This window comes from Agelaius tricolor, unplaced genomic scaffold (genome assembly GCF_023055355.1).
Source record: "Agelaius tricolor isolate 1412-34295 unplaced genomic scaffold, bAgeTri1.0.p SCAF_7, whole genome shotgun sequence".
NCBI lineage: Eukaryota > Metazoa > Chordata > Aves > Passeriformes > Icteridae > Agelaius > Agelaius tricolor.
The window spans coordinates 22,893,695-22,919,336 of NW_027269267.1; positions in this window are offsets into that span (position 1 = coordinate 22,893,695).

Sequence of the window (25,642 nt, forward strand, 5' to 3'; positions counted from 1 at the left end):
TCCATCAAGTTTTTGTTTGTTTTGTTTGCTCTTTTTAAACAAGTTTCAGCTTATTTTAACTGCTTTTCGTATATACTTCCCCCAGATTTACACTCAGTTCTAACTCCTAGATTTTGCATGAGGACTGTCACATCTACTGAACAGTAAAATTTCTGTTAAAAAATGCTTTGAAATTCTTTTTACTAGATACACTTTCCTGCTATGTGCATATTCATGCATGTGCATGAATATGTGCTGCAGCATGGTTCAACCCTGTGCCTTCTGTAGAATCTCACATCTAACACTGAGCTATCTAACACTTTCTCCTCTTAGCTCACATCTAACACTGAGCTCACTTTTTGTATAATGTGTAAGTAGTTTCTAGTCAAAATAGATTCTCCAAAGCTACTCATTCAACTGTCAAGACTGGCTAAAACATATTTATTCAAAAGCAAAAAAAAAATTGTATTATATTAATGAAATTTTGTAAATCTACCAATCACTTTACATATTTTTTTTCCTCACTAATAGATCTAGACACTAATTTTCAGAAGTGTTTTCATTCAAGTCTCATAATATTTAAAATTTTACTGTTTTATGCAATGTGAGCAGGCAATAGCTATATTTTGCTATTTTTCAAAAATTATGCTTTTTCTTTATGTGTTTTGCTGGTTGAGTTTTCTTCCTTCCTTCTGTACAATAATAACATTTAGAAACAACTCATAGCAAATTAATCCCCAGGCTTAAATTGAATCCGAGGAATACAAATTAATATATTTTTACTTCTGTTTTAAGCAGAAAGGTCAGTTCTTTTGCTCCCATTCCCCTTCCAGAGTTGTAGACATGCATATAGCTGTGGGTAACTTCACAGCACAAGGGCAGCAGCACAATGTGACATTACAACACGGCTTGCTGCAAACCTTTCATTTCAACAAGAGCCAGCTGCTTGATTATTCATGTTCTTTCAGTTCAGAAGCCAAGAGGAATTATATTCTGAGGGTTAGGCACTAGCAGAAGAGCTCTCATGGAGAGATGGGTGTTTACTGACAATATTGCCTCAGTAAGTATTGTCTTGCTTTGATTAGACACAAACAGAAGGAGTTAAAAATCGGCCTTAAAGACTGACATATGAAGCAGAAAATGAAATTTAGAGATACAATGAAAGAGCTAATGAACTTAGTTTTTCGGCCATCTAAGGAAGTTGAGGTTAAAAATAGATGTGAATTCACAGGCTCTTCATTTTTTTCATAATGGTCAAAGTTTTGGATTACAAGATGCTAATGAATGTTATTTATCACCTCATAACACTATTATTTTTCACCTATGTGGGACATTTAGTTAACTTTCATGTGCTTCATTATCTATTTCAATCTTATGGCATATCTGGTACTCAGACAAATAATCTTATTTTGTAAAGCTTGAGTGATCTAAGGAAGAATGTAATTTGAGGTAAAAAAATACATGAGAGAGATGTGAAAGGGTCATAGAAATAGTAGAGCCATCATATTTCATAATACATTCAGTGAATAAATTATGGTTTTAATTCATTCTTCTGCTCCATCCATTGCATCCCATCTTATAGTGAGAAGTTGTATACAAACCCTAAATAATGAGCAGAAAGGAAAACAAAAAGGAAAACAAAAAGGAAAACAAAACCAGGGTTACCCTAATTATGCATTACATTCCCAAGTATTAACACTCATATAATATGCAAGGTAAGACTAGCCATGCAAATATACTGTCAAATTAGATAATTTATCAAAGATAATGTCTTAAAAATGAGAAAAAAAATGGGAGGGGGGGAAGCATCACAAATTTTAAACGGAAAAGAATAAAATTATTTGCCAAAGGAAATGAATGTGAAAGCAAACCTGAGATACAAAAGTAAATGAATGCATATGTGCAGGTTCCCCTAGTCTCTTTATAAATGGGCACAAGAAATAACACCAGTAAAACAAGATTGAATGATCCTTCTCTGCTGTATAGAACACTTTGGTACCTACTTGGTGAAGAATATTCTTGAACCACAAGGTTTCATTGCTTCCAAATTAACAGTAGTGACCAAATGTGATTGCTTGTGCCCCAAACAAGTGTCTGAAGTGAAAAACTGACATACACAACAGAAGAATGGAAAATAATTATTGTAATGTAGAAACAGTAGATATAAACATAAGAAATATGTCCGAAATAGATGTTATTTTTTTTAAATGCAATTTAAAATTATTAACATGATTCATGAGATTTTGAAGGTGAAGAAGTCCAATATAGAGATAAAGATGAGATTTGTACTGTGTGCCTGAAATTAGAAACTCAAAGCTTCAGATCCAGCTTCACAGCACAATATCAGATCTGCAGTAAAATTCTACAATTCAGCTCATATTATTAAACTGGATTCTTCCATGTTCTTTTTGACCTTACAACTCAGGATTCTTTTATTTCACCATAGTATCATTGTCAGATGAAAGTAAAATTCAACTAGTTTAAGGAAGAACTGAAGAAGTACTGTAGCAAAGTTTTTTGCTGTTTTGCTGGGTATATTAAGTAATAAAATCTCTGTTAGTCCCAAATAAATTTATTTTTTTCCCTTATTTTTCTCCTCTTGTCTTCAGTAAGCTCAAAAATGAAGCCATAACTGCTATGGTGTGTTGATCTTGGCCAACTGACAGATGCCCACCCAGCCTTTGAATATGTATGGATTTCAAAAAGAAGAAAAAAATTATATTTATCAAAAGTATGAGGAAAAATAATAAAATAAAAATAGAAAATATAGAAAATAATGAAAAAGAGATATATAGCTTTAAACATGAAAAAAAGGATTGTTTAAAGAAACATCATAAAGGCTGCAAAAAGTTAAAAGGCATATAGGAAATATTCAGAAAGGATACAAACTGGGCTGGAAAGAAAAATAAAACACAGAACGAAAGGGACATAGAAAGGGAAAAATATAAAGTGGAAACAGAACTACACAGGGAAAGAAGGCAGAAAATTATTAACACATGATCCTTCAGAAAGGTTCATAAAGACAACAAAACCAATGAAAAATCTTCCGTGGATGATTATATATGATTAGAGATAAAAAAGACAGCAAAATAAAGGAAAAAAAGGTACAGAAATGAATATTTGTATTCTTCATTGCTAAGAGCTAACTCTAGGAGTCCCAGAAGGGTCTATGCAGCAACTTATGATATTCACTGTATTTATATGAGAGTGAACAATGACCTGCCAAATATTAAAGTTGAGAAACACTTTTCAAAGTGAAAAATAGAGGTGAATGCAAAATATCGCATAAAGAAATCTTGTATTCAGTGATAAAAATATCAATGATAGTTCAGTGCTCATAAATTTAGTGTGAAGTACACATGTAACTGAAGAGACAGAATGATGGTCTTTGAATTAGGGATTACCATTCTCAAAAATCATCCTAAAATAATTCTAAATAAGGAAATATCTTGTCAAAAAATAAGAGTGAAGGCGTATACAATGAAAATAAACAAAGAAAACAAATACTCATATAGAAATGGATGTATACTCCATGCTGAATAAAATGTGTTAATTAGCACATTTAGGAAAAAAAAAAAAACACCATGCACCCATGTTTAGATAAAGTTCTGAGAAGGATGAAAAGGATGATCAGAAGCATGAAATGACTTAGCTACAAACTGGCATTGTGAAAAAAGTATTTCGGCGTTTAAAAAGAAGCAATCCATGGAAGATAAAATGCAGTTCCATAAAACTGTGAATGGTTTGAAGAAAGCAAATAAAAAGGTGATACTCACTTTTTATCATATATGAAAAAAAGAGAAAAACTACAGAAATCAATCGATGTTGCATTGATTGTATAGGAATTTAGAAGAAAATAACCCCCCTTGTGTTCCAGCTGTTCCTCAGAGATCGGAGGGGCCTGGCCATGGCTGGGTTTAATTGCTGATTATAGCCAATTTAGAATTATAATGAGAACAGATGCACAAATAGTGCATTTTTTAAACCTAATACGATGAGTCTGATTGCATTCAAATAAGGACTTACACAACCCAGATTTGTGGATCCAGATTTGTTAGTTGAAACAATAAGAGAACAGGTTCAGGATTCTTTTATATATATATATAAAAAGAAGTATTCATGTGCAAAAAGCAATTTTTAATGTACCATGAAAAACTGGAATGCAGTGGGAAAAAAGAGTTGGAAGAAAGCAGAGGAAATTGGGCAATCCTAGTAAGCTTCATATTGCTTCTTTTTAGTGTTTTTAAATAATAGGGAAATTAATCTAAGATAGATGGACACTATAGCAAACATTTCATTAATTCTTCAGAAATACTAAAATTACATAGACAATGAAAGTAATCTGAGTGCAACAGATCAATGTCTTGACTGTGTTTTAAAAACTTATGTTTAGTTTTCTTTTATAAATTAAATACTGCGGCAATGACGGAGGGAAATTTCATCTCAGCCATTTTAAATATCCATGAAGATTAAGCCATTATTACAAACACTTAAACACTTATCCATGTAAAAATCAAGCTTTTAATCACATAATATAATTTTACATCCATCATACCATAAAAGCCAAAGGAATTGGGTTAGTTACTCGAACAGTTTATTTCATCTGATTAATTTAGTAACAATATGTCAGATGAATTTCTGCTGCTGAAGGTCACCCAATCAAGCAATATCAACCTCAGTGGTAAAAATCTCTTGGAAAATAAGTTTTCATTGGTACAGTCAATAAACAAGCTGCCATCAATAAAAACAAAATACACTCTAATCAAAGAGAGACGTGTTTACGATTATGCTTCCAAAAACTGTGGGTTGTGCTCCTCTGGATGAGACATAAAAACTACCAGATGGTCAGGGGTGGCATAGGAAGAAGTGGGTTTATTTCATCTGTTTATAATACTGAAATTTGATCAGTATCCTAAGTCAAATAAATACTTAAGTTTTTCTAATTCCCTTTGTAACGCAGGGAGGCATGCAACAGTTTGCGAGTTCCTACTCTAAGGATCTGCAATTAGACAAGATTATTTTACCAGAATATAAAACATTTAGTCACCCCTCACATTCAAAGAAAAACAGTCAGATACTATGTTAGAGAAACAACACTGAACACTTTATTTTTTTCCCTTTTGCTTCCATTCCTGGATGCTTACAAGCCTGTCCAGAAACAGAGTATTTACACTCTCAGCATTATGCCATGTACATTTTTCTTGAGGCTTTAATGCCTTCAAATTAATGACAGTACAATTAAAATTCCATGCCACAATAAAGAATGAAGTAAAACAAGGCAGCACATAAAGACAAAAATGAAACAAAGAAAAATAATATTTAAATATTTCTACTCCTTTCCTCTGCTTACACCAGACAGAAAACTGGGATCTGTCTCTCTGAGACATTCTTATGGAAGGAATTCTTATGAACAGACATGGTATTTCAATGTTTATATTTGATGAGTGTAGAGGTGGGAATTTTGTACCTGATTCACTTGCTCACAGCTGTTTAGACCCATCTGAGATGCTCTTGGGTACCCTGCCTTGTCTCCATTTTTCTTCATGTCACATGCTACACATGGCTTTAGATTCTTGTACATGGGCAGCTGAACAGAGGCCCCTCATAGAGATTTACTCTGGTCAGAATATTTTTTTCTTCTTCAAAATTGTCTAGAATCCAGTGCATATCTATACTGACTGGAAGTCTCTTGAGTATGATGGGAGTTTAGATGAGTCTCACATTTGCATGCATACACATTTAGATCTTAAATGAGGTATATAACAGAATTTCAAATTTTGTACATGGTTTATAAGTCTCTCACCACATGCAATTACTGCAGTGAAAGACAGAAACTATTTTCTTTGTGCAAGAAATTGCTAATGTATATTTAAACAACTGCACTTTTTAGCAGTTCTGCCTAGCACAGAAGTTAGAACATTAGTGTTTCTTTCCTATGGAAAATCCAAGATAGATTAATTTTTTAAAATCCAAATAAACCATATGGTGAAACACACATCAGGTGTAGAAATCAGAAATTTATCCAAGTATTTTTAAATTGTTTCTTCCTATGGGACTGAAGTCTCTCATCTTTCCATTGTAATTAAATGTTGCTAGAAACTTAATTAAACTGAAATAATTTCACTAAGACCATTCTTCTGCTTTATTTTTAAAACGGAAAGATTATTACTTTTTTAGATCCAGTAATTGTAAATGAAACATTGGTAATATTTGGCACATCTAGCATCTTAGATGCAGTTATATAAGTTGAAAAATAATTGTAAAAAATAACCCAAAATATTTTCTATACAGTTTTTAGCATTGTACCTTCTTTACGTTCATTTGATAATTATGAATTTTTTTCAGTTCTTCTTCCTATTAAAGCACCAATTAAAACCCTCAAAACACGAAACCTTCTTGAAAAAGCAAAACAAAACACCAATAAAAAACCCTACCAAAAAGAAAATCTCAAGGAAAAAATAAATCCAAATCATAAAATGAAAGAACCCTAGAAAGAGAAGAATTTAATATTTAAATTTTTTTAATATAAAATTTTCTTTTTTTTTTAAGTAAAATCCTATTTAAAAGTAATGTTGTGCAAAATTTGGAACCAAATAAATATATTTCTTCAAATCTGCTCCTTTTGGTCTAAGTTTTTTACAGTTTAATTGTGGGAAAAATTTTGATTGACTCCATTGGCTTCAAATTTTCTTAAAAATTGAACAATGAAGAATATCTCTCAACAAGTTTATACCTCAGTAAATTCTCCAGACAAAATTGACCTGAAAAATGAACGAGATCAGAGAGGAATAAAAACGTCATTTATTAAGTAGGCATCTATGACCTGAAATAATTTGATACAGAGCTGGCACCAAAGAACAATATAGTAATAATTTTAAATTAATTGCAAGAAGAATTTCTTAAGTTACCCTCCCCCCCCCCAAAAAAAAGATTATATAATGGGTTTATATGTATTATAAAAATGTATATTTTTTTTTCTGGCCACAGTTTTCACACTTTTCATCATCCAGGGGAACAACATCAAAACCATCTGAATAAGCAGTTTGGATAAATTTGAGGGATGAGGTTTCTGATTGTGTGAATTGCTTGTATTTGTTTGTTTTATACTATGAATTGTCTATGTCTGTAGTAGATTGTTTTCAGCTAATTTCTTGCAGCTGTTACTAAATTACAGGCTCTGCTTTCCAAGGCCACTTAGGGAAAGGGAAACCAGTGCTATTTAACCACTAATCAGACTATGTAATGCTCTGAATGAAGAGAGGAAAAACATTTTCTATTTCTAGCTGTGCAACATAGAATCTTTGCCAACTACTCATGTGACTGAATGGCTGCCATTTATTTACTGATAAGTTTAAAGGATAACATTTATATTCCTTTGAAAATAGCATGTCAAGAAAGACAAATGATGTCTAATTAACTCGAGAGTCATTAGCCCAATATTATATCACAGTACCCAATAGTAGCTAAAACATAGTAACTCTGGTAGTATTAGAGGATGTGAAGGTCTGATTTTAGTAACTAGATTCAATGCAGAAACTAACATACCCAGACAAATAAAATTCATCTGAATATCCTCAGATTATTTCAGCCCCTTTAGCCATGTCTTTTCCAATATCCAATTGTATGCAGTAATAGATGATTTTTAGAAGAGTGTCCAGAATGAAAGGAACCATCAGTCAAATCCTCCAAGAGTGAATGTTTAGTTATTTAGCCTGATAATACAATCTATAGAAATATGTCTGCATTATTATACCGAACCAGAGGATTTTATATTCTCAAGAAACTTGTTCCATGTTATTGACTGATAATATAAGAAATCACCACATTTACTGATTTGACATATATTTTCTCTGCTAAGAGGAAAGGGGATGTTATAAATATCTCTGAGTGTTAGTTTAAAAAATTATTTCTGGGTTTAATTCTTGTGAAAGTGATAGTTAACAATGCTGCCTTGTTCTTCTCTTACATAGAGATGTTGCTAAATGTATTACTGCAATGAAAGTGTTACTTTTTTCTTTTTTTTTATTTTTTTTTTTCTTCAGCAAACAGGGGTCTCAGGCTCATAAATCTAAAGGGCTTTAAATAGGATTTGAATACTTTATTCTAGATTATTTTGAGCCTAAGAGATATGGATAAAGGTTTTTAGAACAGCTCTAGTGAGTCTAAGTTGTATTGAGTTTCAAAGGAAATGAGATTTTCAACATCCAATTTTTCATCAGTTTCCTCATCTTTCCTCCTTTTCATCTATAGATCCCAAACAAGAATGGAAATACTTCCTTTAAGGACAGAAGTGAGGAAGGAAAAGGCAGAGAAAAATAAAAGAAGATAGTGCACCTGTCTGGGGACTCTGTGTCACTTTGGACCATCACTCACAGTAAATATTATTGCACATCTTGTTTTTCTCAATCAAAAATCAAGAAAGAAAACCAGAACTAGCCCACCTTACTCACTGTATTGCAAAATACAGCTATTAGACAGCCTTCATAATAGCAAAGTTGGTAACTACAAGTTTAAATCCTGTGTTTCACAGTATATTGGACCTGGCTTATTGGTGGTTTTGAGGATTGAAATTATTTTTGGCTTTACACTACAGTGTAAAAGAGAACTACTTCATTTATGTATTAATTTCTCCATAGCATTCTGGAGGCTGAAATTTAGGTTAAGGGATAGCACTGGACAGATTAGATGTAAGTAGCAATCTAAATTATATTGCTGTATCTTCTGGCTAGGACTTAGTAATAAAGACTCACAGGTACTATTGTTGAGAAGGCCCATAACACAATGACTGTCCATGAATACTATTTAATATAAGGCTCAGGCAATGTCTTGCAGATGGCACCTTAATTTCAGGATTTCATTTAAGTATTTCTGATAAATTATGTTCATGATCACTTAAAATTAATAAAACTACATTCTGTAATTTTACAGACCATTGCTTCCTCTTGTTTAAGCTCTTACCTCTGTCAAAATAAATAATTAGGGAGCAAATATGAAATAGGGACAATGCAGGATAGATATTACAGTGAAAATTAGCATGCATCTGTAGGCAAGGTTAGAACTCCTTTAGCAAGAAACCTGAATTTAGTTCTTTATACAGCAGGTTTTCCTTTCCTTTCTGACACATAAAATGGCTTTTACTTCTCTCTGCTAGAAAAACTTTCTGTACAAATACTTTTTGACAATCTTATTTACCCACTCTCCTCTAAGTAGATCTATCTTTGCACTATTTGTAATTAGACAAATTTATTTCAACCTTACTCCATCAATGATAAAAATTTTGTTGAAGACTCTGTCCTGAGTCTAATGCAAATAGCAACAATCCTCCATGTGTCCAGATAATTTCAGAAAATTATAAATTTGTTATGAAGTTGTTGCACTGAATCCATTTCTATAGAATTCATTTGTTCCTGCAGCAACAAATAACATGGCAAATTATGTACAAACATTAAAGCCTGTGTGAAGGTTTGTCAGTTTCCCAACTAGAAGCATCAGTGATAAATATTTAAGGCATGTAAGTTTATCCAAGGAACAGCTTGAAGTGCAAGAAACGGTGAGCAGCTATAGCTGCCTGCCCTGTGATTTCCTTTTCCACATGCTTTGACAAACCATGTGTTGTGCCTGACAGAGCACAGCTTCCAGCACGGCGATGAGACAAGGCTCATAGAATTATACCTTTCAGTTTTATAGCTAAGCACTTGGCTTTTTATCTATTAGCAAAGGTAAACTGTAAACAGCTGTCAGTGTTTTGTATCAGAGCCCTAATTTTGGCTTCTCCTAGTCTGATAAACAGCCCTAGCTGGTGGACTGGAACATTGAAGAAATGCATTCAGGGGGCTTGGAACTAGATGATCTTTAAGGTCTCTTCCAATCCAAGCCATTCTATGATTCTGCAATTTGCAGTTCCTTCCTTCTTCCTTCACAGGGAGACCTTGATTCTCTTGGAATGATTGTAAAGATGAATCTAGAAACAATCTCTTTCTAATTTCAAGGTACATGACATTAATAGCTGTTCTTTTAAAGCATATGCTTTAAAGGAAAATATCTCATGTTGGAGAGATTCGGAAATTGTAAGAAATATACCTTTTATCAGGATATAATTACAAAACTACATTAAAATTTATACAATTGGGTTTATTATTAATTAGATAATGAGGGGTTTTTTTAGTTGTATTGATATTCTATTGAAAATTTTATTGGATTTTTTCATTGCATTTTTTTAAATTAGAAAAATTAAGTCCTGAAAATACTAAATCAAGTGTAAAATTACAGAAAGAATAACCTCTGAATTACTTTCCCTAAGAGCTGTCAGAAATCTGTTTATTTGGTATGATTGATACCAGCCATTCAGATGTTCCAGTCAAAGGAAGATAAAACCTGTTTAAGGTTTCATCTTATGGTATTTATCCCTTATTAAGAAATCAAGAAAAGTGATTAAAGAAAGGAGTGAAATTAAAGTTTCACAACACATCTATTGTCCCCATTTATTCTTAACAAGTCCAATTCATTACTACACTTAGTGGGATGTTGGGGAGGGAAGAGAGAGAAAAGGGACACATATTTCTCTTCTTTGTCTATTGCTCCTCTTATTTTAATCATTGAGGTTTTTTTTTCTTTAATTATTTTAAAACAGATTCTGGTCAGAGCTAGAATGGTCACCCACCTTCTCTCGAACTGTATAACTGGTTGAGAGAAGACTGAATAATATAAGAAAACATTTAAAAAATCTGATAGTAATATTAAGAATTAGTATATTTTTAGCTACAAACCGCAGGAAGTATGAGAAGAACAAGCACAGAGCATTGTACTTTGAGAGCAAAATAAATCTCTATAAAATATTGACAGTTTGTTTGAGCATGTTTCAATGTGTTGAGACGCATTATATAAAGACAAAATAAATGGAAATGAAAAAGTGCTATAAAAACTGAAATGCTGAGTCAGCTGACAGGTAATGAAATGTCAGTCCAATAATGTATTCCAGCAGAGCTGCTGAACTCATACCACAAAATATCATACCACTCCACACAATGAACAAGTTTAACTTTTCAGGAAATATTTAGGTGACATAAATGTGGCAAGGGAAAAACTAAGCAAGATTTACCTCGGGTGCTGCTCATTTCCTCTGCTGATTTCCTCTTTAACCATATCGGTGTAGATTTGTTCTAAAATTGAACATTTTTTTTTTATATTGCCTTTTTTACAGGATTCTAGATTCTTTTGTTTGTTTGTTATTATACCCACACACTATCATCAGTGTGCAAAATTTATTCTTCATTACTTATATTCTAGATATTATGCTGTATTATGGTACATGTCCTGCAAAATACTGGATGAAATGAGGCTGTATGTACTCTAGCAGTTTTGCATCCTAGTTTCCCCAGAACCTTCTCCTATTACTTCTTGTGCACATTATTACTGATTTACCTGACCATGTAAATCTTTTGAAGGATTCTTCATTTTTGAAAGTTGAAAAATGTGTTCTTTTGCTTTCCTCTGAAATTCTGCTGCAAGTATTTTAATGAGTAACGAAAATTCTAATTATAAAACAAAAATTAATTCCGTAAAAAAAAAATAAAATTGATCCTGTATTGTTGAAGATAATTATTGTAGTTTGATTTAATATACCAGGTTTTTAAATGCCCCAACTGTGTCCCGATTTTTAGCTTGCACTTCTATTTAAAATGTAATCTTACATTTCATCTTTTCTCATTTAAGTTGCTGTCTTCTGTAAAACCTGTTCTTTGTGTTACTGAATACATTAAGATCCATTTCCCCCTTCATTAACATTTGGAAATTTTTTTTTAAAGTAGAAAGAAAAATATAATAGAACTTTTGTCATTGACAAACAAGATTTCCATGAAGTGTCTGCAATGCAAATAACACCCTGTGTAATTTAGCTCCTTTTCCAAATTTATTTTAAAAATTCTTTGTCATAACACCCTGACTTTGTCAGCAGATATACAGGAAGGACTAGATTTACAAGCCCTTAGTCAGTTCATTTGCTGTTTATCTCAGATGCTTTGGATTGCAGCCTCTCAGCACTCATGCATGACCTTTTCCCAAAGCTGCTGTTTTTGTCAGAGTTGATTTAATTGCAGAGATGAACTTTAGCTTTTGAAGAGTCATAATCCACTCATTTGATGCATATAGTTATCTTTCTTGTACGAGTCCTAATAAAGTTCAAAAATGAGTGGTCAAGTTTCTGAGCTTAAAGAATGTAAAATGTTGTTTATTACAAAGCTTCTTACTTTCTATACTTAAGACAGCATGCGGTGACAATATTATGGATGTCATCTTCTTGTATTGTATACTGGTAACAGAAAATTTAAAACTAAACAGAGAGGTCTTGGTGTGTGAAAAGGTCACTTTTCCAATGTCTTCTATTTCAGTAAGTAAACACAAATCACTTAAAATTCAATAAACCAGATGTCCTTTACTGGGGTGAGGGAAGAGAGAGATGATGTTGGCTTCTTTTTGGCTCTGAGTATGAAAAGGCAAGACAACAAAAGGCATAATAAAATAGTTGTTTAACTAAGATGGAGAAAAGAGAAGAATACAGGTAGCAAGTAATTGTCACCATCTTTTCAGATGCTGGACAATCCACTTTCATGCAGAATTGAACAGCCCCCAGATGGATTTTTCACACAACACTGCGTAGATTCTGTCTGTGGATAGTTCCCCTCCAGTGGCGAACACAAACTCCTCTCTTTTATGTGAGTATGCAAGTTTTAAGGTATTCAACCACCAAAATATGTATCATATCAATAAATGGAATAAGAAAATAAAAGAATACTTATACCTTATTTAAAAATGTCAGCTCTAGGCAGTAAGCACATTCAGTGTCTGCAGAGGACTTTTAATCATACATAATGGGAGCATTTTAATTGAATTGGCTGGCCTGAAGTACCAGAACATAAGTTGCTGAGTGTTAGGAGTTTGATCCAATACGTTGATCCAGAGCTAAGGGTTTGACCAACAAACAGATACAATTATTTTAATAAGAAGTACCACTTCAAATAATTGTGTGATTACTTGGTGACTCACATCCATGATTCTCATCCAAATAGTGCTATAACGTTTAATTTAAAATATAACAAAATGCAAGCAACTCTGGGAAATGGAAAAGGAAAACTTACTTTTCTCTGTAAGGCACTCTGAAAGTCAGACACTTAGGAATGATGTAGTAGCATAAACATTGGTATCTTTTGCTGTTAAAGTATGGGAGTGTCGAGTTGCAACTCGATGCAGCATGATGATGCAGCAGAGGACCTATAAATAGTCTTTATGATTCTAGAGGGGGCAGTTGCTGATCTTCCTGGGTACCACACTGCTGTGATTTAGAAATAATACTCTCCAGTTTAGTACTTCCACTAAAACCATGCATTGCTCCTCTCTCTCCCCTCCCTGTGACTGCACTGGAGAGGGGAATTGAAGGCACAAAAGGCAAAGATCATGGGTTTGGGTAAGAGAAATTTACAGGAAACAGCAATATGATAAGGAAACAAACAGCAACAGCAATAATACTAATGACAGAAGGTATTTAAAAACCCAAACTAATTAATGTGAAATGTCCTCAGACAACAGGCAATAGCAGATGCCTTCCTCTACTCACTCACTCAACCAGAAAGAACCCCTTCTTCTCAGAAGAAAATCTGTTCTCCCTACCCCATGACATGAGGTGGTATGGAATAAGCTCTGTGTCATAACCATGCCCTCTCCCTGCTACTGCAAAAATTAACCCTGTCTTGGACAGAACCAGGACACACACTAAATATAAGTTGGTATCATGCGTTTCTGCTTAGAATGAATCTTTATTAAGAATACAATTCAAACTTGTTTAAAATAAAGGAGGTCTTGCTGGTCACCTCAATAATACTTTGAGGAACACTCAGTGAAGGAAGCAATCAGTACAAGTCTTTCCTTAAGTGAAGCATTCTCCAAGACACTGCCTGGTGCATAATCTTTAAGGTGTTTTGACAACATAATGTGGGCTCTAATTATGTATTTTGATTATAATCAGCCTTGATTTTACTATAAAGTACTATAAGTGTAAGTAACTGTAAGATGACACCATAAAGTTCTTATGCTTGACTGAAAGCAATAAGGCAGAGATACCTATTCAAACAATTCCCTTGTTTTTTTCTCTACATAAAATGTCTGATTCATGTCATCACAGGTGAAAAGCACTGCCTGATGCCAGTTCATCCACTGAAAGTTTGCTGTAATTCCCATCAGGTTGCTCCTAGTATAATTGCATAATAAGCAGTCTTTCAGCAAGTTAAGTGCAAAATAAAAATATATGTCTCAGGAATTCCAGTTCCATTATGCAGAAAGTGTTGTTATGAGCAAAAAGAAAGAATAGGTTATATGTAACCCAAAGTATCTGACTTTTTAGCATTATGTAAACCTTAATCAAAGAAATTTTGTTAGTTCAGATTTCAATCTGGAGTATAATTCTATTAGAGAAAAACAATACACAGCCATAATAATTGTAGCAATAATAATAATAATAATAATAATAATAATAATAATAATAACAATGCTGTTAAAATTATTATATGTAATGGTTCCCTTTTTCAACACCCCTTTGTACTCTGAGATTGTGAGCACCCATGTTCCTCAAGCAAGCAAGGGCACAGGGAGCCAGGCAGGGCGGGGTATAAATAATGGTTGAAGCAGGTTATTCATGCTTCAGGTCCTTCACCTGCACTGTAAAGGGAGAAATTGAGATCTTCTTCTTTCTTCTTCTGCCTGTTTGTTTGGGTTTTTTGGTTTGGTTTTTTTTTTGTTTGTTTGTTTGTTTTGTTTTTTTGTTGCTGTTTTCTCATTTCTTATATGTTTTTACTGGAGTCTGTTTTCAAACAAGGTTCTACAATGTACTCTCTTCAGTGATTTTTAACATCACTGACTGCTTGAATTTACTATATTTATGGTTCATTTGATGAATCAACACTTAGTCTTTATTGTCTTTTTTACTTTCACACTTATTTTGTCAGTCTTCTAGAAATGCATTTCTTTAACCAAACACCTCCAGTGTCAGCCTGTGTTCCTTATCACCCTCTGGTTTACTTTTCTATGCTGTATCCTCTTTCTACATTTTTCAAATTCTCTATTGTCAACCTAGGCCTGTTTTCCTCTCTAATACTGTCTCCAATACTGTTTTTGTCTCTAATACCATTACCATATGAATAAATATTTCATTGGCACAGAATAACTACTCATTGTTATTACTACACTTTTTCTATGTAAATATAATGAAAAATAAAACAAATGGTAGTCATAGCTACCCAATCTTTAAAAAGAAAAATCTCTTGAAGGTAAACCAAATGAGATCAAAGCTCCAAAAACATCAAGGAAAGTTCAAGCAAACCAAGCCTGACAAGTTTCACTCCTGAGGCCTTGCAAATTTTGTTAGTAGCCTGTTATTAGCTATGGCAATGCAATCTTACTTGGCTAAAATGCCACAGATGGTCTCCTTCAAACTCAGTTTTGCTGATCATTGAAATCTGCTCCGCATAAGATAATCTTATTTAGCATTCTGTAAGAGTGAATTGAGAACTCTCCTAGACTTCAGACTTTAATATTTTGATAAATACTTCCATCTGTGGACTTTTAACAATTATATAATGCATTTGTCCTTTTTTTCTGTTTAAATTTAGTTTCTAGGGCTACCTATGTGCTTATGCATATATTTGTGGGCATTTATATATATTCTAGTAAAATAATATTTGATTTTCCGTAGACTTTGTATTGAAATGTACTGCAAACTGTAGTGAGAGTCAGGCAAGTTACAAGAGTATTTTCTGACACCGACGAATGTGAATATGTAAAAATAAGTAGAAATATAACCTGATATTTTATTTCATGTAACTAGGCTTAAACTAGTTTTAATATTATCTTTAAACATGCTTTCAAGTATACAGCATATTTCTTTTAGCCTCCCTGCATGGGCAGTTGTCATTTTACACCACTGAAGTGCCTTTGTGAAAGGCACTTTCCTTGAGAAAGGACATTCAGCTTAAACTTTTGATCTCTGTGAGTGGTTGGCCATAAGAGAAATTAACCTAAAGATCAAGGAAATAACTTAATGTATCTACTCAAAAATGTGTGAAAGATAACTGAAGTGAGTGGGTCTGAGTAGATGTTTTTCACAAAGATGAGGTAAACATTATTTATTACTACACAATCAAATTCAGATCTTGGCAAATGAATGAAATTGTGTGGGCTTTACAGAAAATTGTTAGACCTTCTCTTAAAAATATCTGTGTTGTTTTTACAACTCATTGATGCATTTAAACAAATATATACATGCATAAACATATCTTTCTCTCTCTATATATATATAAAATCTGAAATCAAGATTCCCTTACCATAAAATTTAATGTGTATTCAACATTAATGAAATCTTAACCTTTAAAAAGATTATTCATTTTACAATGGGCATATTATTCACAAGAGTCACAAAAATATTCTGTGGAACAGAGAATCAATTTATGCAAAGTGTTATGAAGCTTGTACATGTCAACAAGCTCCTGAGGAGGCCAGCCCTAAACTAACCCTAAAAATTACCTCTGTAGCACTCAAAACACTAAGAACCAGGGTTATCTTCTTATGATGATACAATTTGCCATAGAAATAGAACTGCTGTTTATTCTGCAGAAGTAAACGGATGCTCTCTTCTGTAATAATGAAAGTAGCTGAATTTTAAAAGATTCTCCCTCCAAGGGAAGTTTTTTAATATATTCTTCTTCTATATAAATACATTAATATAAAATATGCCCAAGTGTCCTCTTTGAAAGTAATCTAACAATCAAATTTGATTTTATTTTCTTCTCTTTCATGGTGGCAGGGTTATAATAGGTTTGAATCTACTTAGATGATGCCTGAGGTGATAGAATACCAAGGCAGCAGCTCTGTGCAGTTCAAGGTGCAGAAATACCATCATCAAAATCCACAACTCTGCACACACACAATAAGTGATAGACCTCTATCCTGGTGACACACTCCAGTTGTTCATTCCCATATTCAGTTTCACTTACAGCTAAACAACTTATCCAACGAGGAAGAAGATGAAGAGATTAAAATTAGTAGACTAGAAAAGAGCACAAAGTAAAACCTGGTCCAAAGTTCTTCAAGCTTGTACAAAAACCAGAGGAAATATGAAAATCTTATGCTGCAAGGAAGCAGATCAGGACTAGTTTCTTCAGAGCATTCTTACCTTCCAGAATTTCATTGGAGAAGAGAAATAAAGGGAGTGGAATCTTACATAATGTTTATACTTAGTACATGTAGGCAAAGCAAGGATGCAACGGTAGCAAGAGGAAGTAGAAACAGCAACAATTGAGGGATTTTGACATTTTATTAGGATAGAGCTTAGGCAACCATGACTTATCTTTCAATTGACAAAATCCTTCAGAAGATTTGTTTATGTGAAAAAGAGCAATGCATGGACAGAAAAATTTTTGAAATAAAACTTTACCAGCAGTGTAATATATATTGTGTTCTCAGTTGCAAAACAAAAATATTTTAACCGGTTGATAATTTATTGTTCAGGTCCACGGTATTCTGTGATAAACTAAAAGCTCTTGTTTAAAACATGCATTTTTCCTAACCTTTAGAAAATAATGTTTGTCTTAAATTAACTGAATTGGGGTTTTAAGGATAACATTACCCTTTAAAACCTATGCTAGAACAGGTTCTTCTCCTACCTACGGATCATCAGTCACCTGAGAAAATTTTTCAAAGGACAGTGACCTGAAATTATTGATATTTTTCCAGATAATAACACCATTTAGAAGATCAGCCTGAAAAAGGGAGAAGATATTTTATAGCCTGCGATGGAAATTAATTTCTTATGTATTCAAAATGATGATCACAAGAATGATGGGGTTTTACGAGAAAGGATTGTTTAGGAAAAAGACATTTTAGAAACAATAAGAAAGATTTTTTTTTACCCTAGATGCTATTTCTAGCTGCATAACCAATGGTAGTGAAAATTTTGTCAAATGAAAATTCCTAAGGATGAAAGTTTCATAAATACCTCACAAAAATTTGTAAAATTTTTTGACTGAATATGTTCTCCATTATTTTAATGCATTAATACTAAAGACGGTGCAATTTTTTTTTTCTCTTTCTCTTTCCTTAGTCTCATTTGCTTCTTTTGGAGGGCAGGGACAAAACAGAATATAGAAAAGTATTGCACTTCTCATATCTTTCAAGCATGTATTTTAACTTCCTTTTTTCTCTGAAAAACCTCCAACAACAATTTTTCAATCGAAGTAATATTTTAATTTTTAGTAAATATTTTTAAAATTATAATTATCTATAATTTATATAATATAACTAATAATAAAATATTATTTTCTCTGAAAAAAAGGAAAAGTATAATACCTCAATTGCTTTCCTTTCAATCTTCCATAGAAATATGGTTTTTAGGATTACCATGTTAGAATACTTGCTGATTTTAGGGATTCTGTTAATTTACTATTTCACTGTAATGTTTAATTCCTTTTATGTTAGAAACATCCTGGTTTATTTTTTTTTACTATTTTACTATTTTATTTTATACCATTTTACTATTTAACTATAATAGTTTAATTCCTCTTATGTTAGAAACATCCTGGTTTATGTAGTTTATGTTGTATGAAGAGATATGAAACATTTTCAGGTCTGTGCAATAATCACTGATAAGTGATTTATACTTTTACAGAAAAAGAAACACATCCTGGAAAAAAAAGGACCCTTGCATTCAGCTTAAAAAAAGAAAAAGAAATAATACGAAATGAAAGAGAAAGCGAAAGAGAAACACAGAGTGAGAAAGAAAAGAAAAGAGAAAAGAAAAGAAAAGAAAAGAAAAGAAAAGAAAAGAAAAGAAAAGAAAAGAAAAGAAAAGAAAAGAAAAGAAAAGAAAAGAAAAGAAAAGAAAAGAAAAGAAAAGAAAGAAGGAAGGAAGGAAGGAAGGAAGGAAGGAAGGAAGGAAGGAAGGAAGAAAGAAAAAGAAAGAAAAAGAAAAAGAAAGAAAGAAAGAAAGAAAGAAAGAAAGAAAGAAAGAAAGAAAGAAAGAAAGAAAGAAAGAAAGAAAGAAAGAAAGAAAGAAAGAAAGAAAGAAAGAAAGAAAGAAAGAAAGAAAGAAAGAAAGAAAGAAAAAGAAAGAAAAAAAGAGGAGAGGAGAGGAGAGGAGAGGAGAGGAGAGGAGAGGAGAGGAGAGGAGAGGAGAGGAGAGGAGAGGAAGGAAGGAAGGAAGGAAGGAAGGAAGGAAGGAAGGAAGGAAGGAAGGAAGGACAAGCTATCGTTTTGAAACATTTCTGCTTGGGGTAGAAGATAGCAGGCTAAAGATCTTTTATATATATAATTTCTTGAACTTCATCCCAACAGTCTTTAAACTTTTATTTGTCTATCCATCTATAGTAAAAGAACCAACAGAAGTTTCATATTTTTCACAAGACAGTTTTTCACTCTGCTTGTGAAGAAAGAGTTTCTTATGGCTACATATGAGATGCAATGATTTCTTCATGCATTTTTTGCTGATATGGTAACTTAAGCATCACTGCCTCTGCAAGACACTGTTCTCCAAAAGAGCCTTAAACCTCTTCTCCAAATGTCTGTGAAGCTTGGCTATCTTTCACATTATTTCCTTTAACCAACTGTGGAGTCTTTTCATTCCTCTTAGCACTATCTATAATTTTGTATGCACTTGCTCTGTTATTTGGCATGTCCAGTAATTCTGCATATTCTGCCCAGACATTCATGGCAGTTTCAAATAGCCAAATCTCGGGCCAAGGCTCAGTTTTCCACCTGCAGACCTTCACAGAGCAAGCATGGTGTTCCCAGTAACAGCTCTCAGAAAATATGCTGCCAGCATGCCACTGTCTCATATTCTGATCTAATGATAGAGCAAAAAAATTTAATAAGCATGTCCAAATTTGTTTAGCAGTTCCATAGTCCCTGTATTTTCCAGATTTCCTGATTTTTTTTTTTTTCTTATAGCTTCTCTTTTCAAATCACCTTTTCTTCTGACTTCTGGTGATTTCTCCATTACAACAATACCTTCTATTATTATAAATATGGCTTAGAGAGCAGGGCTCAAAGCAGCTCACAGCAGCAGGCAAAGGAAGCAGGAGGTCACAGTAGCAAGCTACAGTGTAGATAGGCTGTCAAATAAGACACAAGATATGAAAGAAGAGAGCAAGACTGACAAAGAGAAGCACGCCCTGCTAACTAAAGGTTCCTATGGGTCAGGAAGTTGCATAAACTCATCCTAATTTTTTCAGTCACCTGACACTTCTTCAGGTGCACTGTCCCTAATATCTTAACACCTGCAAAACTGCCACTGACTCCTTTCTAACTGTATCTGCATTTGCCTCCAGAGCACTCCTACTCACTCTTCCCAGACTATTGCAGCACTGCCACTCTACATTAATCCCTCCCAGTGACCTCTCTTACTGTAATGTAGAACCATTGTGATCTTACTACAGAACTAAATTTTACCAAAAAAGACACACAACCTTTAAATGTCTCTGAAACCAGGGATTAAAAGTATGGATTGTCCTGGAGGGGTATTTTCACATGCTGAAGATCTGCCACAACTCTGGTTGTGGCAACAAAATACCCCTGATTCAATGCATTTCATTAATTCTTTCATGACAAAAGAGCTCTCTTCTTGGACCTATGCACAAAAAGTGCTACATGAGGACAAAATGTGCTGCCACTGAGATATCAGACTGATCATCTTAGTGTATATGCAGAGTTTTATGTAATACACAGTCAATAGTGTGTCTTCTGCATTCTCCTTTTCCTTTTATTTTGAAATTAATGATTAATTCTAGAAATGGACAGTTCAAGGTGCAGTAATATAAGACTTTAAAAGAGACTGTGTAACAGTTTCTTATCTCTATGGGATGTAATATTGAAAAACAACAATCCATGTTGATGGTATCTTGCCTTTGATGTTCCCCAACAGATTGAAAACAGAGTAATTCTACTGCTGGCCACTTTGCAGTGACAGCTGGGTGAAGTCATTATAAACACTGGAGATAACTTTCCATATGGCAAGAATTCCTAACATTATTTGGTGATCACCAGTTTATGCTCATTAAGAGCCAGAGCAGCATCACCTTATTGAATATGACTGTCTACTTAGAAATTCGGTAGAGCTGAGTTTGTTTGCAATATGTTAATCATTAAAAGTGCCCAAGTCCTACCTATTGGATTCAGACATAGATTCCAGTTATCAAAGGGAAAATATTTATGTATATAATATGATATTTATTATATGATATAATATTTATGTATATCCTCTTCCCCACCACCCCCTGTCCTGTTCCCCCATTCTCTTTCAGAAATGGAATAGGAAAAAAATTTGTATACAAATAAATTTATTTTTTTCAGTCAAACTCATCTTCAGCCCATAGTCAGAGTCTTTCCACACTTCCTGTTGCTTTCTGCTTCACTAAATCTTTCCAGCACAGGATTACCAGTGGAAAATTTACTAATTGAAATTCTACATTTTCCACCTTCTCTCAGCCACTTTCCCTGGATGACACTAAATATCTATATTTAGATAGGCTAAATCAAGTCCTAGATTTCCATTTTTGAATATTTCATAACGAGAAGTGATTGAAGAGATAGAAATATCTATCTCTAAAGACATTATAATATTTAATCAGGATGTGGCTTCTCATCATTGTTTGCTACTGTCTTAAACTAGGTTATAATATTTAATAACATCATCCCTTCAAAACGAGTAACTTTCTGATAAAAATACAGAAACAAGATGTCAATATTTTGGAATGTAAGTGAAAATTGAAAAATTTAAGATCTACAATCTCTTTTACAGAAACTCAAAATGTGCTGATTTGGAAGGGATCCTCAAGGATACTCAAGTCCAGCTCCTGGCTCTGCACAGCACCATCCCCCCACATCATGTGCCCCAGAGTATTGTCCCAAATGTTTTTTGAACTCTGTCAGGCTTGATGCTGTGACCACTTCACTGGGGACTTCATTCCAGTGCCCAGCCACCTTCTGGGTGAAGAGCATTTGTCTAATATCCAACCTAAACCTCCCCTGGCATAACTTCAGGCCATGTCCTCCAGTCCTGTCACTGACCAGAGAGAAGAGATCAGTGCCTGCCTCTCCTGTACCCCTCCTCACAAAGAAGCTGTAACTGCAATGAGGTCTTCCTCCACTCTCCTCCAGGCTGAACACATCAAGGGACCTCAGCCTATACGGCTTCTCCTCCAGGCCCTTCACCATCTTTGTTGCTCTCCATTGGACACTCTCTAATAGGTTCATGTCTTCCTTACATTGTGGCACACAAAACTGCCCCCCTGCACTCGAGGTGAGGCCACCTCAGTGCAGACCAGAGCAGAGGGGACAATCCCCTCCCTTGCCCAGCTGGCCATGCTGTGCCTGATGCTCCCCTGGACAGGGTTGGCCCTCCTGGCTGCCAGGGCACTTCTGGCTCATGCTCAACTTGCCATCAGCAAAGACCCCTGGGTTCCATTCCATTCCATGGTACTGCTTTCCAGCCTCTCCTTCCCCAGTCTGTCCATACATCCAGGGTTGCCCCATTCCAGGCGCAGAATCTGGGACTTTCCCTTGTTGAACTTCATACAGTTGGTGATTGCTCTGTCAGTCTCTCTGCAGGGCCTCTCTGATTTGAGAGAGTCAACAGCTCCTCCCAGTTTTTTGTTGTCTGTGAACTTACTTAGTGTCCCTTCCAGTCCTGGGTCCACATTATTTATGAAGATGTTGAAGAGCACAGAGCTGAGGATGGAGCCCCACTAGTGACAGGTCACCAGTCTGAGGTCACCCTTCACTGTAACCCTTTGTGCCTGACCCATGAGCCAGCTTCTCTCCCATCACATGATGTGTTCATCCAGCTGTGTGCTGGACAGTTTTTCCAGAAAGATCCTTTGGGACACAGTATCAAAAGCTTTACTGGAATCCAAAATGTTACATCAACTGACTTCCCTTGATGAAGTAGATGTGTTACCCTGTTGTAAAAGGAAATCAGGTTTGACAAGAAGGACAGGTTTGTCCTGTCATGGATCCATGCTGGCAGTGACCAATGACTGCATTGTTTTTCATGTGTTTTCCAATGCCTCCCAGAATAACCTTTCCCCTGATTTTACCAGGCACTGAAGTGAGAATGACAGCCTTGTAGTTTCCATACTCCTCCTTCTTGCCCTTCTTGAAGATTGGGATGTTTGCCAACTTCCAGTCAGCTAGGATGTCTCTGGATTCCCAAGATGGCTCAAAAATCATCAAAAGAGGTTTTGTGATGACATCAACTAGCTCTTTGAGGGTTCTTGGATGAATCCCATCAGGCCCCATAGATTTGTAGGGATCCAGCTAGAGCAGCAGATTCCCCACAATTTCAGTGTAAGTTGAGAGTTTATCATTCTGGCAGTAACAGTCCTCCAGCTCAGGGCACTGAGACCCTTTTGGTCTGTCATCCATGTTGAAGACAGAGGCAAAAAAAGTGGTATACACTTCTGCTTTGTCTCTTTCAAAATAATCAGAATTTTTTATTATGATTATATTCCTGATGTTTCAGAAATATGAAAGAACATTAAATATTAATTGTCAAATGTTCTTTTAGACGTTGGGAATAAAACACTTTTTAATATAAAATATCTAGAAATTGTAATACTACATTGTAAAAAAATGGAAATTTCACCAATCCTACAATCTTCAACCAAATCCTTCCACTTCTTCCCCTACTAAATGAATAAAAACCTGTATGAAAATCCTTTCTTCTTTTCATGAGGGCTCAGAGAAAAGAACAAAGGCCAAAAGTTTTCTTTTCCAATTACATTCAACACACTGTAGAAAGCCTTTGAAGAAAATTGACTTAATTAGCATATATCTAATCTCATTCTATGCCACACTCTGTACATAAAATCATGGGTTTATCAGTTTCTGGTTTCGCTAAGAGAAGAATGTTTCATACATTAAGGAAACTGAAATATACATAAATATTCTGCTTTATAAAAATATTTATGCAGCAAAATTCATATCTTTCAGCCTTTTTGCTCTGCACTAATCAAACACCCATGGGTTCTTTTCAATGGAGCTGACATTATTATTCTAAGAACTATAGAAAGTCTTTGGTTGGAGTGATCTTTGAAGGTCACCTAAGCTGACCTCCTGCTCAAATCTGTGTAAATGTCAAAGCTCAGTTCAAGCTGCTGAAGATTTCATGTGGTTGAGTTCTAAAAATCTCCAGGGCCAAATGGTCCACAACCTTACTGGGAAACCTGTTTTCAAGAGTAGAAATTTATTTCAGCAGTTTTTCTATCTGCATATTCAAATTTACAAGCTAACAGTTTATATTTTTTCCTGTTAGTAAAAAGAGTAAAAAACTGTGGCAATTAAAAAGTATAAAGGCTGCCAGTCCATTTAGATTAGACATCTTTTAAGCCTAATGATTATGTGTTATTTGAAATGCTAGTGGAAAGAAGCAGACATTTGTGGCATTCAGCTGGTCTAATCTTATAGTGCCAGCATCAGACCAGTCAGGTACTTCTAAAAGACTCCAACAGTGCCTATTTTTTAGCTCTGATTATAACAAAAAGACTGAAAATTACTTGCTTAGAGATACGGACACATTCTAGTGTCATGTTAGACATCACAAATCTTAATCTTGGTCTTCCAGGGTATTTTATAGAGGACTTCTGTACACCAAGTTTTACTTAATCCTTAAAATCAGTCAGGCAGTGGAGGCTCATTTTGAACCTCAAAGCATGCTCAGCACTTAGGTATTGGCTTCCAGTATGATCAGAGAATCTCTTTAAGCTTTGTCATAATTCACAGATGTTTAAATCCCCAAACCAATTTTTATTTTAATCCTTCAAATGTGTTTGAATTGGACTACATCCAGTATGTGTATAGATCACTGAATGCAATAAAGAAAAGGTTTGGTTTAATTTCAGTTAGACCTTTTGGTAGAAAAGATTATCACATTCCAAGAAAATATATACAATATTGCTTAAAAAATAGAATACATGTTTTCTTTTAATTAAACAGGTTTTTTTATTAATATGTCAGTGATGTTTATAAAAGATCTAGACTAGATCTAGACCTTTTTAACTCTGCTATTAAGCATGAATTACTAACTGAAAAAAATTTATAAGAAAATGGCTGGGATAAAGCCAACTAGCCAACTACCTATTGCTCACCTAGAGCTGTACATTAGTCTCTGAAAAGCAAGTACTTTTCAATCCTCTGCCTTGTTCTAACTAGCTAGGCTCTGCTCTTGGCAAGGTTATGCACCATAGGCTGTCTTTTTTCAGAGAGCTCATTGTTTGTGGGGAAAGGGGGACACCCATCACACAGAATGGATGCTAATCTGAGACATGTAATCTGTACCTATGATCTGCATAGGATCCATTCTGGGAAAACAAAATTTATTATGTTTTCTACATTTATTTCATCCTAATTCTTATATTTGTACTGACTCAAAAAGCAGCACCTTTCTTTGCTCTTTTTTTTTTATCCCTGCAGCTTTTTCACAGCTTTAATAATTCTGTCTTTCCTTGTTATCAAAACAGATTGAACATATGCAAATGAAAAGATATATGGTGCCATCTGTATAGTACTACATTAGTGGTTTATGTTATATCAAAAATTTCTGGTAGAAATCTAGTATCATTTGCAAGAAGGA